This window comes from Akebia trifoliata, chromosome 15 (genome assembly GCF_017979445.1).
Source record: "Akebia trifoliata isolate Shusen 1 chromosome 15, ASM1797944v1, whole genome shotgun sequence".
Taxonomy (NCBI): Eukaryota; Viridiplantae; Streptophyta; class Magnoliopsida; order Ranunculales; family Lardizabalaceae; genus Akebia; species Akebia trifoliata.
This window is the reverse complement of record NC_141389.1, coordinates 24,458,042-24,472,623: the sequence shown is the minus strand read 5'-3', so window position 1 is coordinate 24,472,623 and position 14,582 is coordinate 24,458,042. Positions and strand designations below refer to the sequence as shown.

General features: G+C 33.2%; 1 long non-coding RNA gene across 1 annotated transcript; it reads left to right on the top strand.

Annotated features, from left to right (window-relative positions):
- The first annotated feature begins 1,072 nt into the window (after positions 1–1,072).
- Positions 1,073–1,842, top strand: LOC147384724 (uncharacterized). Its single transcript, XR_015172801.1, has 2 exons — positions 1,073–1,363; positions 1,440–1,842. It is a non-coding gene; the product is annotated as an uncharacterized LOC147384724 (long non-coding RNA).
- Positions 1,843–14,582: the final 12,740 nt, after the last annotated feature.

The window sequence follows — 14,582 nt, the reverse complement described above, 5'->3', positions numbered from 1 at the left end:
TAAAGGAAAATATAGATCATTTTGTAAAAATATTACAAAATTAAAAATTTTAAAATTTTAAAAATTATATATCTATCTATCTATATATATATATATATATATATATATATATATATATATGTATATTAATAATTTTCCCTACTTATAAATTAATATATTAATTTTTTTTTTAATTATAAATTAATATATATATTTTTTTAATAAGTTCCCTAGTTATATATATAATGTAATCTTAAAATTATTTTTTATAATAATATATTTATTAATAATTATAAATACTATTGAAAATAAAAAATATTAATAATTACATATATTATTTGTAACTATTATTATATTAAAAAAATTGTAATCAATACTTACAAATAATATTGATAATTACATATGTTATTGATATTTTTTCTTATTTTTAATAATTATAAGTATAATATATTTATTTTATAATTTTCCTTAAAAATAAGGATAAATTATTACAAAAATAATAATATATTTTATAATTATTAAATAATAAAATTTTAACAATATAAAAATAAAAAAAATTAAAACATATTTCTTACTTAATTTTGTCCAAAATGAGAGTGAATGGGGCTATAATATTATTTGTAAGTATAAAAGTGAGTAAGTGGGGACTATAATGTCACTTTGTATAGAACGAAAATCGGCGTTCTAACCGTCGATTTTCTTTAAAAATATGTGATCAAGAGTTAGGGTGCAAGTTGGCATTAAATACGACTGTCATACCATCAGTTTTTCTGGTCCAAAGGTTATAAAAATGATGTAGTGGCGCATTCATAATCGTAGATGCTTTTTTACTTGTATCTCGAGAAAAATCATCTACGATAATATGCACGACACCACGTGTTTTTTTCACCTTTGTGACTCTCTTTATGTCACCCCAGCACGACTAATCGATTAATTGAAAATCGACGAGTCGTTTTATAAAAATCGGGGGTTCGGATTGTCGTTTTATTAACTTTTTGTTAAATTTTTAATAAAATAATATTATTTTAATAATTAATAATTAATAATTAATATATTATTATTTTAATAATTTGCTCAACAATTAACATAGAATAGAAGGTGTGAAGTCCAAGCTTTAAATGCTCCTTTTCCTCTTCCCCAAAGAGCCAAACCAACCCAACATTACTTTATCTCATATTCCTTTCTTTCCATTCGAACCCAAAATCACAGAAAAATATAAATTCCCCATCAAACTAACTCTTTCTTCTCTATCATCTACAAACCCAAAATCAGTTAAAAATTACAAAAAGAAAGAAAAAAAAATGCAATCCATCTTAACCCTTTATAGCTATGGTCTTCCTCTTTGTGTCTCAGGGATCACACATCATCTCTCTCTATCTATGCAGTATGGGTTTCCTTCTATAAAACATTTAACTCATCTCTTTCTTTCTCTAATATGGTGTTTCTTAATATTGGTGCAGGATTGCAGATCATGAACTGAGAAGGGAAGCCATGAAAAGGCAGAGATCCCAAGCTAGAGAGATTATTCTGACAAATAGAGACATGGGTAGTGAGAGAAACTTGGTTGAAAGCTTGGAAGAGATCAAAGAAGAAGAATTGGTCAGAGATCTGGATGATTTACTTTACAAGGGTTGCATAGCAAAAGCTGCTTAGTTCTGCAAATCTGAAATATTGGAATTCATATGTTGTTGCTTTGGGTTTTGTTTATCTTTGATTTTGTGTATTTTATGTGTAATGGGTTATGTTTGTTTTGCACTTTTTTCAATTAATTTCAGGATCTTGATGGTTGTGTTCTTCTTGTTGTTGTTCTTCTTTTGGACAGATCTCGAGATTTATAATAGTAATTTTTGTTTATTTTGTACCTATCCTATCTCTACATACATTGCTACAGGGAATTGCGGATGTGTGATATTAGCTATGAAAAATGTCACATCAATCGATTTGTTTTTATTGGATATAATAAAATGAGATTGTCATTTTATGGGTACTACCAAGTGGCACATTTAAGGGTAATTATAAAACCACCCCCGAATTAATAAGTGCAACCCACGCATAGTCAAATTGTTTTGTCTCATACGGGGAATGGTCTGTCATTGTGATGAGGAGATATCATCATTAAAATTCAGCCTATTCTGAAACTTCTAATCTCATCAAAATTTATTTGCAAAAAGAAGAGATAATTTTTAATGGGATTAGAAGTTTCGGAATAAGTTAATTTTTTATAAGGATGATCTTTGAATCATAGAGATTGTGGAGGTAAAATCTCGGATGTCATCGAATCTTTGAGATTTATCTTTAACAATCGATTTTCATTATTCTTGATGCACTCAAATAATTAAAAATCATATAGAAAAATAATCAAAGAGAAGGGAAAGAGAGAGAAGATAAAAAGTAAGATTTGTTTATGAGATTCATCTAAAAATTGGATTTCGTCCCCGGATTTCGAAGAGTCATTCTACTATTCTTCAATCCATTGCAAGATTTATAAATCCTAATCTCATCTCCTCTTTCTTTCTTTTCAGGGCCTCCCCATCGTCTACCTAATCGTTCCCCTTATATAGATAGAGAGACAAATTTTAAAAGAAAAGTTAAATAAATCATGATGCTCTATAAAATCTATCCTTATCTAGAAATAAATATTCTCTAGTCAATTAGGAAATTTTCTATTTCTGGATTAGATTACAATCTTAACCAAAAATCTAATCAAGGATATATAAATGTCTCGAGTTATACATTAATTATCGTGTGATCGATCATTGATATTCATTTTATTTACGCCACGTGTCCAATATCGATTTTACCCTTTACAGTTAGCCCTTTCTCATTAATGGAGATTGGTGATGCCGAGATCCACTTACGAGAATATTACACTACTCTCGTGTCTTCATTTTGCTTTATGAAAATATTGCTCCATCTTTTTCCTCTGAGGAAATGATGGTCCCTTGGAACTCTGTGGTTACCCAAGACATCTTGGTTATTCGGCCCTCATCCTCTCACTACAGAGTTTTCACTCGGGACATTAGTTATTCAAGACTTTTAAGCCACTCAGAGCTGCTCTTTCATGCAAGATATCTTCGCCACTCATAACCCAGCTATATTAGGGATCCGGCTCTACTTAGTCTGCATAGTCCTACTCAGTCAACCCAACTATACTAGGTGTAGATGCGTATTTCTCGATTACGAGTCCACTTCTACGAAGGTTTGGAGTCACTACCATTCATATTTGCAAAAGGGTGTAAATGGTCACCCAATGTACATTTTTAGAAAAAGTGTCATTTTTGGCATTTAGTGATTCTTGTCCGGATAATATATTAATCAACTTGAGATCGGAATAAGTGGTTCGATTGGAAAAAAGGGAAGGCGTTAAGCACCATTTTCTCCCCACCAAGCGGTGGTAACCTCAACTCAACTTGATCATTTTTTTTTGATAAAAAATGAAAAATAAAATAAGTGTCACGTGTCGATAATTTGTACCCTAAGTAGGATTTATTTTTGACTTGATTATAGGATCATCCCATTGAAGGGGATGATCCTTATAGATCATTAGCCTTGTGAATAACACATTTTTAATAGTGTTGGCTTCGGTTACGGGTCCATTCTCATGAGTCGAGAAGGACCCAAAAACTGGTTGCCTCAAAATGATTTAAAAGGTTCCAAAATCAGTTTTGTTTTGAAAAATGGTTATAACCCTTATAATTTCGATTAAATCGAAGTTCGATTTACCGAAGATAAGGGAGAGGAAATATTACATCTTAGGGGCTATCTAAAATAAAAATTAAAGAGAGAAGGGGGATAGTAGAAGAGGAATATGGAGAGGGTAGAAAGAGATGGGGGGTGTATCCTTTGACTTTACCTTGAAGCCTTAGCTTCTTTCCTTCTTTTCTTCTTCTTCTTAAGTCATTCTTGAGTCCTTAGTGAAGTATGAAAATGTCTCTTTTTAGAAGGTAATGTGAGAATAGAGTAAAAGATAGTTGAGAGTAGAGAGATGAGTTGAAAGTATATTTGTTTTTTCTTAATTTTTCATTCGCTTCCCCTTTTTTGTGTTGAGGATGAGGAGTTTTATAGGATTTGAAGGGTAATTTTTAGGGATAAAATGGGATAGATTTATGAGAATGAATAAAATGGTTAAGGGTTTAAGAGAGGGATATATGTAAATTAAAGGGGATGGAAGGTCATTTGTGTAAGGGGGGTTAGATAGGTTATTTGTAACCCAAATGGGTTGAGTGTTAGGTGAAAGGGAATTAATGGTGTTTGGTTGAGATAATGAGATTTTAAGAGGGTGATTGATTGATGAGGTGAAAGGGGATTGATGTTTGATTAAAGAGAATGGGTGGTGTAAGAGGGTGGTTGGGAGGGTGAGGAAAATGGTGACATGTGTCAAAATGTGTGGAGATTAAAGGTTTAGATGAGTTGATAGGAGAAAGAGAGTATTTGATTTGAGAGAAGATGTGTGAGTTTGGAGTGTAAATATGAGTTTGTAGGGAATGATGATAGTAGGTTAGACAGAGGTATGATGATGATAGATTAGGGGGAAATATGGGTTTGTAAGGAATTATGATGGTAGGTTAGGGGGAGGTATGGTTTGGAAGTGTAGGTAGATAGATTTTTTTAGAAAAAAGGTGATAGGTTGATGTGGGTAGTTATGTTTAGAGAAAAGGTGATGGGATAGGTAGGGGATGAAGGAGGTGAGTTGAGGTGGTGACATGTGTCCCACTTTGATAATCATGTTGATTGGTTATGATGTTGGGTTGGGTTGAGAGTTGGGTTTGGGTAATGAATTGGGAAGGTATAATGTTGGGTTGGGTATGGTGTTGAGTTGAGAAGTCAATGGGCTTATGTTGGGTTGGGTTTGAGTAGAATGATTGATTGAGGAATAATTGGGCTTAGGTGATAGGTTGGGCTTGTGTATAGCAATGGATAGGGGTTTGGATAATTTAAGGTGAAAGGTTGAGAGAAATGGTTAAGGTTGAGATGGGTTGAGAAGTGTAGAGTGGTGGGGTAGGTTTAGGTCTATGGGCCACGTGGTAGGGCTTGGATCATTTATTGAAAGAAAAAAGAAGGATTTTTGAAGGTTTGGGCTTAAGGGCCCATTCTGATTTTTATGGATTTTTAGGACATTTTGCATCGAGGGCCCGGTCAAATTTGGGTGTCTACACTAGGGATCCAGGTCTGCTTTATCTACCTTACTCTACTCTGTTTACACAGTCCTGCTCAGTCCACCCAACTATACTAAGGACCCAGCTCTGCTTTGTCTACCATGCTTTACTCTACATGCACAGTCTTACTCAGTCCACCTAACTATACTAGGGACCCAACGCTGCTCTATCTACCCTGCTCTGCTCTGCATGCACAGTCCTGCTTAATCCACCTACCTATATTAGGAACCCAGCTCTACTCTGTCTACCTTACATGCACAGTTTTGTTTAGTCCACCCAGTTATACTAGGGACCCAACTTTACTCTGTCTACATTGCTCTGATCTACATGCACAGTCCACCTAGCTATACTAGGGACCGATTTCTACTCTGTCTACCCTACTCTGATCTACATGCAAAGTCGTGCTCAATCCACCCAACTATACTAGGGATCCAACTCTACTTTGTCTACCCTGCTCTATTCTACATGCACAATTATGCTCATTCCACCTGGTTATACTAGGGACCAAACTCTGCTCTACATGTACAGTCATGCTCAGCCCACCCAGCTATACTAGGAATCCAACTCTGCTCTATCCATCCTACTCTACTCTACATGCATAGTCCTGCTTAGTCCACCCAACTATACTAAGAACCCAGTTTTGTACTCTACCACTCAGGACAGAACAAGGTCATGAAGACCCTTGACCCCCCAAGGGAGCCAAACTTAGTGCTCTGTCACTCAAAAGAGAGCAAGGTCGCGCCCAACTCTGTGATCTGCTTCTTAGGTTAGAGTATAGTCGTGAAGACCCAGCAATCCTGAAAAAGTCAAACTCAGTGCTCTGTAACTCATGACAAAGCAAAGTCGTGCCCAACTCTGTCATCTACCACTTAGATCAGAGTAGAGCGTAGAGAACATATAACCCCAAAGGAGCCAAACCTAGTACTTTGCCACTCAGGACAAAACAAGGTCGCTTCCAACTCTGTGTTATGCTACTCAGTTCAAAGTAGAGTCGCGAAGACCCCTGCAACCCGGAAAGAGCCAAACTCAGTGCTCTACCACTCAAGTCAGAGTAGAGTCGCGAAAACCCTGTAACCCCAAAGGAGCCAAACTCAGTGCTAGCAACCTGTAACTTTTAAGCAATACCAAATAACAATAGCACATGCACGGAATATAACGTGATTATTAGCCCCCCAATTTAGTCACGTGAATTGATGTAGTCTCCTCACTTGATCAAATTCTTGAAAATGAGCTTGACTTAGCTGAATCTTGTGACTCGGCCAAGTTCATGACTTAAGTAAAAACATATCTTATTTTATACCTCCATATTGTGCATAAACCAATTATCATGAGCAAAAACGGAGTATAGCTGGGTAGATCGAGTCAACTCTTGTGAGTTGGCACAGATCGATTAGAATTGGTGATCTCCTTATGATGTATATCCTCCTAGGAGTATAGCACAATGTTAACCACTCCCACATAAGCCTAGCATATCCAAAGTGGTCTAGTGATAACAACCCCACAAATTTTTATACCTTCCTATGATCATCCCCACATGCAATACATGATGACCTATACTTGGTCATATTAATAATATCCCTGACTATATTACCACCCTTAGATGGATTGTTTTTTTTTTTTTTAACTTTTGCCCTATCTGTACATCATACCTTTCACATAGTCATGTTAGAATACCTTCGTAGTATCATTAGCATTATCTTTACCTTTTTACCTTCTGTATTTATTTTTTCTCTTTATGTTGACGTAACACCATATTTAGAGTTTCGTAATCTGCACGTTTCTTTCTCTCGTACATTTTTCAATGATTGTTATCCCAAAACAATGCTAACTTATCACCTTGTACAACCAATCCGTGATAGAGATTCTAAATTGATCATGACTAACCGATCGTCGTCACTGTCACAACCCAATTAAATCGCTACCTGGGATTTCTTAATGTGCCACTACTTTTGATCTAATTAAACCCATGTCGATCAAAGGGTTTAACAACCAAATCAGAACTCAATGGGGTGCCCAAAATTCCCCCACCGTTCATCGATCCACCCTATCTGTCGATTTCTTTTAACTATTAAGAACACACACCATAGTTTCCAATGTAGATTGAGATCATCTTAAAAGTGGTTCTTATTCAATCCCACCTTGTGATTTTCATGAGTGTTCTTGATTTTTCTCATAGACGACACCAATTTGTGGAGTTAAAATTTCGGATGCCATCGATTTCTCGAGATTAACCCCTAACAATCAATCTTCATTGTTCTTGATGCACTCAAATGATCAAAAATCATATAAAAAAATAATCAAAGAGAAGGGAAAGAGAAAGAAGACCAGAAGCAAGATTTGTTTACGGGGTTCGTCCAAAAATCGGACTACGTCCCCGGACTCTGAAGAGTCATTCCACTATTCTTCAAGCCATTACAAAATTTACAAACCCTAACCACCTCTCCTCTTTCTTTCTCGTCATCTTCTACTTAATTGTTCCACTTGTATAGATAGAGAGATAAATACTAAAAGAAAAATAAAACAAATCAAGATTTTCTGCAAAATCTATCCTTATCTAGAATAGATATTCTCTAGTCAATTAAGAGACTTTCTATTTCTGGATAAGATTACAATCTTAACCAAAAATCTCATCAAGGATATATCAATACCTCAAGTTACGCATTAATTATCGTGTGATCGATCATCGATATTCGTCTTATTTATGACACGTGTCCAATACTGATTTTACCCTTTACAGAGATCATCCTTACAAAAAATCAACTCATTCAAAAAAGTTTAACCCATATAAGACAAAAAAAAAAGGGCTTTGGTGTGGGTTGCCCTTAATAATTCATGGGGTGTTTTTGTAATTATCTCATGGTTAAATGTGGAAAAATTAGAAATTATGTAAGATTTTCTTTTAATACTTATCTAAATAATTATTTTAAAATTTGACATAGATAGTATAATTTTATATGAGTCCGACTTGTAGGAGAAAATTGGAAATCAAAGACAAAAGTGATTGAAAAAATTTAGAAAAATAATTTGAGGTATAAGAATTATTATTGTTTTTAAATCAATATTTTCCATCGTCATAAATAATGTTATCGACAATGGATTATTGGTAAAGTTGATTCCAAAATACAACGGATCGAATATAAATTATTGTGATTGACTTGTCGAATCTAATCACACTCCTTCGAACACCAAAACTTTAAGAACACTTTGATCAAATTGAGAATATTTACGGAAAATGATTTAAAACATAGATTTTTCAATTGAATTTTATGCAATTTAATTGAGTTCTAATGAAGAAAAACAGTCTCATATAAACAAAGTATGAATGATTGTCAAACACGTCCTTTGATTTTGAAAATCCAGTGTCAGTGGTTGGTTTCAGAAACCATTGGGTTTGAAAACACAACTCTTGAAAACGAAGAGGTGAAACATAAAAAATAAAAATAAAAAAATACAATAAAACTTTATTTGAACAAACTTGGGATACAAAGTTTTTTTTTTTTTAAGCAATAGTTAGACAAAAATCGGTTCCTACTGTTTAAATTTAAAAAAAACTTCTAACAATCCCCCACAATTTTTAAAATCACAATCAAAATATATAATAAAGTATGAGCATAGATGAAGATGTCTAGAAGACTTAAACCTTCACTTAATGAAAATAATTCATAGTTTATTAAGATTTTTAGTAAACTAAGTCTCGAACTAATGATCTTTATACGACAAATCAGAATTATCCCACACATATCTTTCGTAACAATAATGATGTTAAATAAAATATTAGCACAATTTAAGCCCTATGTTAGTACCTTGATTTTCATAAGTGTCTGTAAGATAAAAATCATTTCTCATTAAATATTATTGTACTTTCATACTTATATAAGTAGATTTATCAAAGATGTCTCCGTAATTATAACATCTTAACACAAAATGTTATATATCTAGTAACAGTGATGCTCATCCTACCTTGATCCACTCCAATTCATATGTAAATCACGTAAGATTAGCACGCATCTAGGGTTGGCACTAGCAAAAATTAGTGTGGCAATAACAACTTTCTTAAAACAATTCTTTTGTATAATTTCAATAATTTAAGGAACAAGGTTGTGAAGGGTATTTATAATTTTATTTATTTTGACGAAAGAGACTAATAATTAATGAGTGGTGATCCAATATTGTGCCTTGTTCCTATACATAGGATCGGTGTCTACGTGACAATTTAGATTGGGAAAAAATAAATTGGGCTACGTGCACACCTTGGTTAGGTGTTTTTAACACCAATTAAAGTGTGCCACATAGACATTATTCCTCTTTTATAGGAACAGGACACCATATTGGATCTTGGGTCATTAATTATGAGTTAGGTTCCATAACAGTGTTCCATTCCTATAACAATGTATGGTGTCTACGTGTGGCACATTTTTATTAGAATTTAAACACATTGAGCTGTGTGCACGGCTTAGTTAAGAGCCCTATGTGTTTTAAACTCTAACAAATATGTGCAAAGAATTTTCTTTTAAAAATATATATTTGAGACAAATTTACCTGAGAGATCTATCTGTTGCAATTTTATTACAAACATTCCCGTACTTTATCAAGTTTGTTATGAAACAAACCTTACTTTATGAATCATGGTAGCATGACTAACAACGATTTCAAATCTTACAAAGGGTCTTTAAGCCCACATGATTATCAAATTGGTAATCCAACACTACAGACTTCTATTTTTGTGGAAAAAAAAAATTTCTTTCTTTGAACTTGATCCAAGGTGTTAATAATGGGTGGCTACCGAAATCTCAAATTTAAAACTAAAATTCAATGATGATTTTTATTTATTTATTATTTTTGTTCAAAATTCTTAGAATTTTGTCCTTTATAATTTTGTGGCGTCAAGTCAAATCATGTTTTTGGACGATTGATGTAGTTTGGATCGTATGTTAAGTAACAAACTAACTCCATCAATTTGAATTTTATGATGGGGATCCCTACTACAAGGTTTGGTGCATAACAAACTATAAAAATCATAAAGTACGGTTCCCTAGGAGTTGTTAGTTTTTGTGACAAAAATACAATAGTCAGGGCTGCCGCGTAAATCTCTCAATACTACAATGAGAAAAAGGTCTGTATAAAATTACTAAAAGAGGGTTAAATATTTTAATATTTACAAAATAAATATATATTTTTCAAAAATTACCAAAAATAGTTTTAGTAACTCGCTGTACTGTTTGACATTTTAACATGTTAAAATTCATTACTTTACCAAAAATGCCCTTGAAATAGTTAAAACACTGGACAGTCCAACGCTTTAATCCATGAATTAATAAGGGCAATCCATACCATAGCCGGGTTTTTTTTGTCTTATATGACTTTAAAGTTTTGGAATAAGCTGATTTTTGGAAAAAAAACTAATTCATTACAAAATTTTTAACTCCATCAAAACAAGTTCAAGAACCATAAGTCACAAAAAATCAGTTCATATGAAACCTTTAACCCATATAAGACAAAAAAAAAATCGGTTATAGTGTGGGCTGCCCTTATTAATTCGTGGGGTGTTTTTATAAATATTAAAATGTTTAACTCTCTTTTAGTAATTCTCCCAAATTACAAGAAAAAAAAAATTATAGTTTTAATCTTTTTTATTATAATGAGGTAAGGGTTGATACAAATTCAGAATCGTCCTAATTAATACCTTTAAATTTCAAAATGCTTGTATAATATATTAAATTTTAAATTATAATAAAAAAATTTATACTAAATTACTCCCCAAAATGGCTCATTTTCATCGAGAGCTTGAAATCCTTTCTGTACATTTTAAAAGAAACCATGATTTTAGGATGCTTCTATAGCCACACCAACATTTCCTTGAAACACACTAAGGATAAATTAAATGAGGAGCAAAGGGTAGCTATAGCCAATTAAGCCTAATGATTATTTTTTCCCCTTTCTTTCCCTTCTAGTGTTATGTTGAACTTTTGGTTTCATTAAGTTGAATTGTGATTTCTTAAAGTTAATATTTACTATCCTTTTGTAATTTTTTAATATAATTCTTATCTTTTTAATATATATATATATATATATATATATATATATATATATATATATATATATATATAGAGGTCCCGTTTGGCCAACATATTAACCAACCATTTTTGTCCTACATGAGTTAGAAGTTTTGGAATGGGCTGATTTTTGGTGAGGATGATCTCTACGATGAGGAGATCATCCTCACCAAAAATCAACCCATTTCAAAACTTCTAACCCCATGTTTACAAGTTGAAAAATCGTGAATCGTCCATTTTTTATAAATCATTTTTGATGGGGTTAGAAGTTTTGGAATAGGCTGATTTTTTGTGATGATGATCTCCTCACCATAGAGATCATCCTCACCAAAAATCAGCCCATTCAAAAACTTCTAACCCATGTTTTGAAAGATGTTTTACCAAAATGTTTGGTGCTGAACATTTCCCATATATATATATATATATATGGGGGGCGTTCAATGGCCAACTTTTTAGCAAACTTTTTGGCAAAACATTTTTCAAAACATGAGTTAGAGGTTTTGGAATGGGCTGATTTTTGGTGAGGATGATCTCTATGGTGAGGAGATCATTATCACCAAAAATCAGCCCATTCCAAAACTTCTAACCCCATCAAAAACAGTTTACAAAAAATGGACGGTCCACGATTTTTCAACTGGTAAACATGGGTTAGAAGTTTTGGAATGGGCTGATTTTTTGTGAGGATGATCTACTCACCGTAGAAATCATCCTCACCAAAAATCAGCCCATTCCAAAACCTCTAACCCATGTTTTGAAAATTGTTTTGCCAAAAAGTTTGCTAAAAAGTTTGCCATTGAACGCCACCCATATATATATATATATATATATATATATATATATATATATATATATATATATATGGGTGGCGTTCAAGGGCCAACTTTTTAGCAAACTTTTTGGCAAAACATTTGTCAAAACATGGGTTAGAGGTTTTGGAATGGGCTGATTTTTGGTGAGGATGATCTCTACGGTGAGGAGATCATCCTCACAAAAAATCAGCCCATTCCAAAACTTCTAACCCATGTTTACAAGTTGAAAAATCGTGGACCGTCCATTTTTTATAAACTGGTTTTGATGGGGTTAGAAGTTTTGGAATGGGCTGATTTTTGGTGAGGCTGATCTCCTCACCGTAGAGATCATCCTCACCAAAAATCAGCCCATTCCAAAACCTCTAACCCATGTTTTGAAAAATGTTTTGCCAAAAAGTTTGCTAAAAAGTTGGCCCTTGAACGCCCCCCTATATATATATATATATATATATATATATAAATGGGTCCCGTTCGCCACCCTACGCTTTACCAAACGAGTTTTGTCCTACATGAGTTAAAAGTTTTGGAATAGGCTGATTTTTGGTGAGGATGATCTCTATGGTGAGGAGATCATCATCACCAAAAATCAGCCCATTCCAAAACTTCTAACCCCATAAAAAATGATTTCCAAAAAATGGACGATCCACGATTTTTTAACTTGTAAACATGGGGCTAGAAATTTTGGAATGGGCTGATTTTTGGTGAGGATGATCTTCTAATTGTAGAGATCATCCTCACCAAAAATCAGCTCATTCCAAAACTTCTAACCCATGTAGGACAAAACACGTTTGATAAAGCGTAGGGTAAAGTGTAGGGTGTTGAACATTTCCCTATATATATATATGGTGTATAATTAGAATTATTCCTTCTTTTTTTTTTTACTGTATATTTCAAGTTTTATCTTTCATAATTTTACCACTTATCCAAATCACCATCCTTTTTATTACTGTCATTTTATTAACATCTTATTTATTGACTAACTAAGATTTAGTTCTACACGACGCACTTGATTTATTGCTCTTTATGAAGTGAAATATATATATATATATATATATATATATATATATATATATCTTTGGCTTGATTGATATATACTAACAAAATATTTTAGTGACACTAATTTATTTTGTCCATCCAACCCTAATTTTGTGAATCACATCTTCAATGTTTTATATATTTCTATGTATGACTGAATAATAAATTAATAAAAGTAAAAAAAAAAAAATCACTACAAGTAAATCTTGTTAAGGTAATTTTTTAGTACATATTTGCTCAAAATAATTAACTCATAGATATTGTCTGATTTATTGTGTTTTAAGTTGTGTGATGCAAAGAATTTTACTTTTTTTTTTCAAAGCTTCAAAGCAAGTTTAACAAATAAATAAATAAATAAAATCTTAGTTCCATTTGAATCCAACATCAGAGTGTTCGAGTCAAGCTCCGGAGCCTGAGACACACTGTTTAGTCCCCGATCCCGAGAGGAAAACCAACAAAGGGGACAGACTTACCCTGAGAAAATGATTGAATGAACTCATTAACAAATGAAATCAAAATCACTCTAACACGCGGTGGTTGAGTTGCCCAATCGAGCACACTAACGCGCTGGTTGATAGGAAACAACATCACCTCAACATGAAATGATTGACATATTTGGGTGTTTAACTTGATCAAAATATGCGTTTCGACATGCTAACAAACGTCCATGTCACTTTGGGATAGGGTAATTGGTCTTGACGCAATGTTGATGCGTGCTAGATCGAATGACACACGAAACAACAAAGAGAAAAAAGATTGCACACAAAAATACAAGGATTTATGTGGTTCATTGTGTCTACTTCCACGGATCAAAAACAAAAACTATCATTTTTTTTTTTTTCAAGTTTTACAGTCCTAAAAATCTCTATTTATAAATCAAGGAGTAGAGAAAAACGTACATCCCCACAACTTAGCAAACTGCCAACAGAATACTCCTCAATTATGTAACATCATTTAATCCTCGAAGTGCAATTATAAGTTTCCACCAAATTGAAGAAGAATTATGATTCTTTGACGCCGCCCTCTGACATACACCCCCATCACAAACTCAAAGATCATTTGTGTCGGAATACACAGAACCATAAATCTTTTTCTTGTGTATCCAGAAGCAAATGATTTACAATTTTGTGATAGAGGTGTATGTTAGAGGGGGGTGTTAGATTATCACGAATCATTGAAGAAGGTTTTAGGGTTCCATAAGGAGCATTCATTAACAATTTAGGGATTGTGGCAACATCAGTATTTTTTTGGACCCACATTAGATATTTTGGCTAATAGTTTAGGTTTTTATAATTAATTCAATAATCCCATAACATTTTTGGGAGTTTAACTAAAAATGACAAAAGCAGTTTTGTCCAGCAATGCTACTTTGACTTAACGTACTTTCTGCTTCCCATAATTGCTTCTGCAATTGGTGGGACCAGTTCTCCAAATGCCGACTAAAACGGGTACATTATAATTTGATAGGTCGAGAAATGCTGGATCTTTATTGCTACTGTCCAAAAATGATGTGGCTTTTCCTATTTCTATCGTGTTCTTCAGGGGAAAGT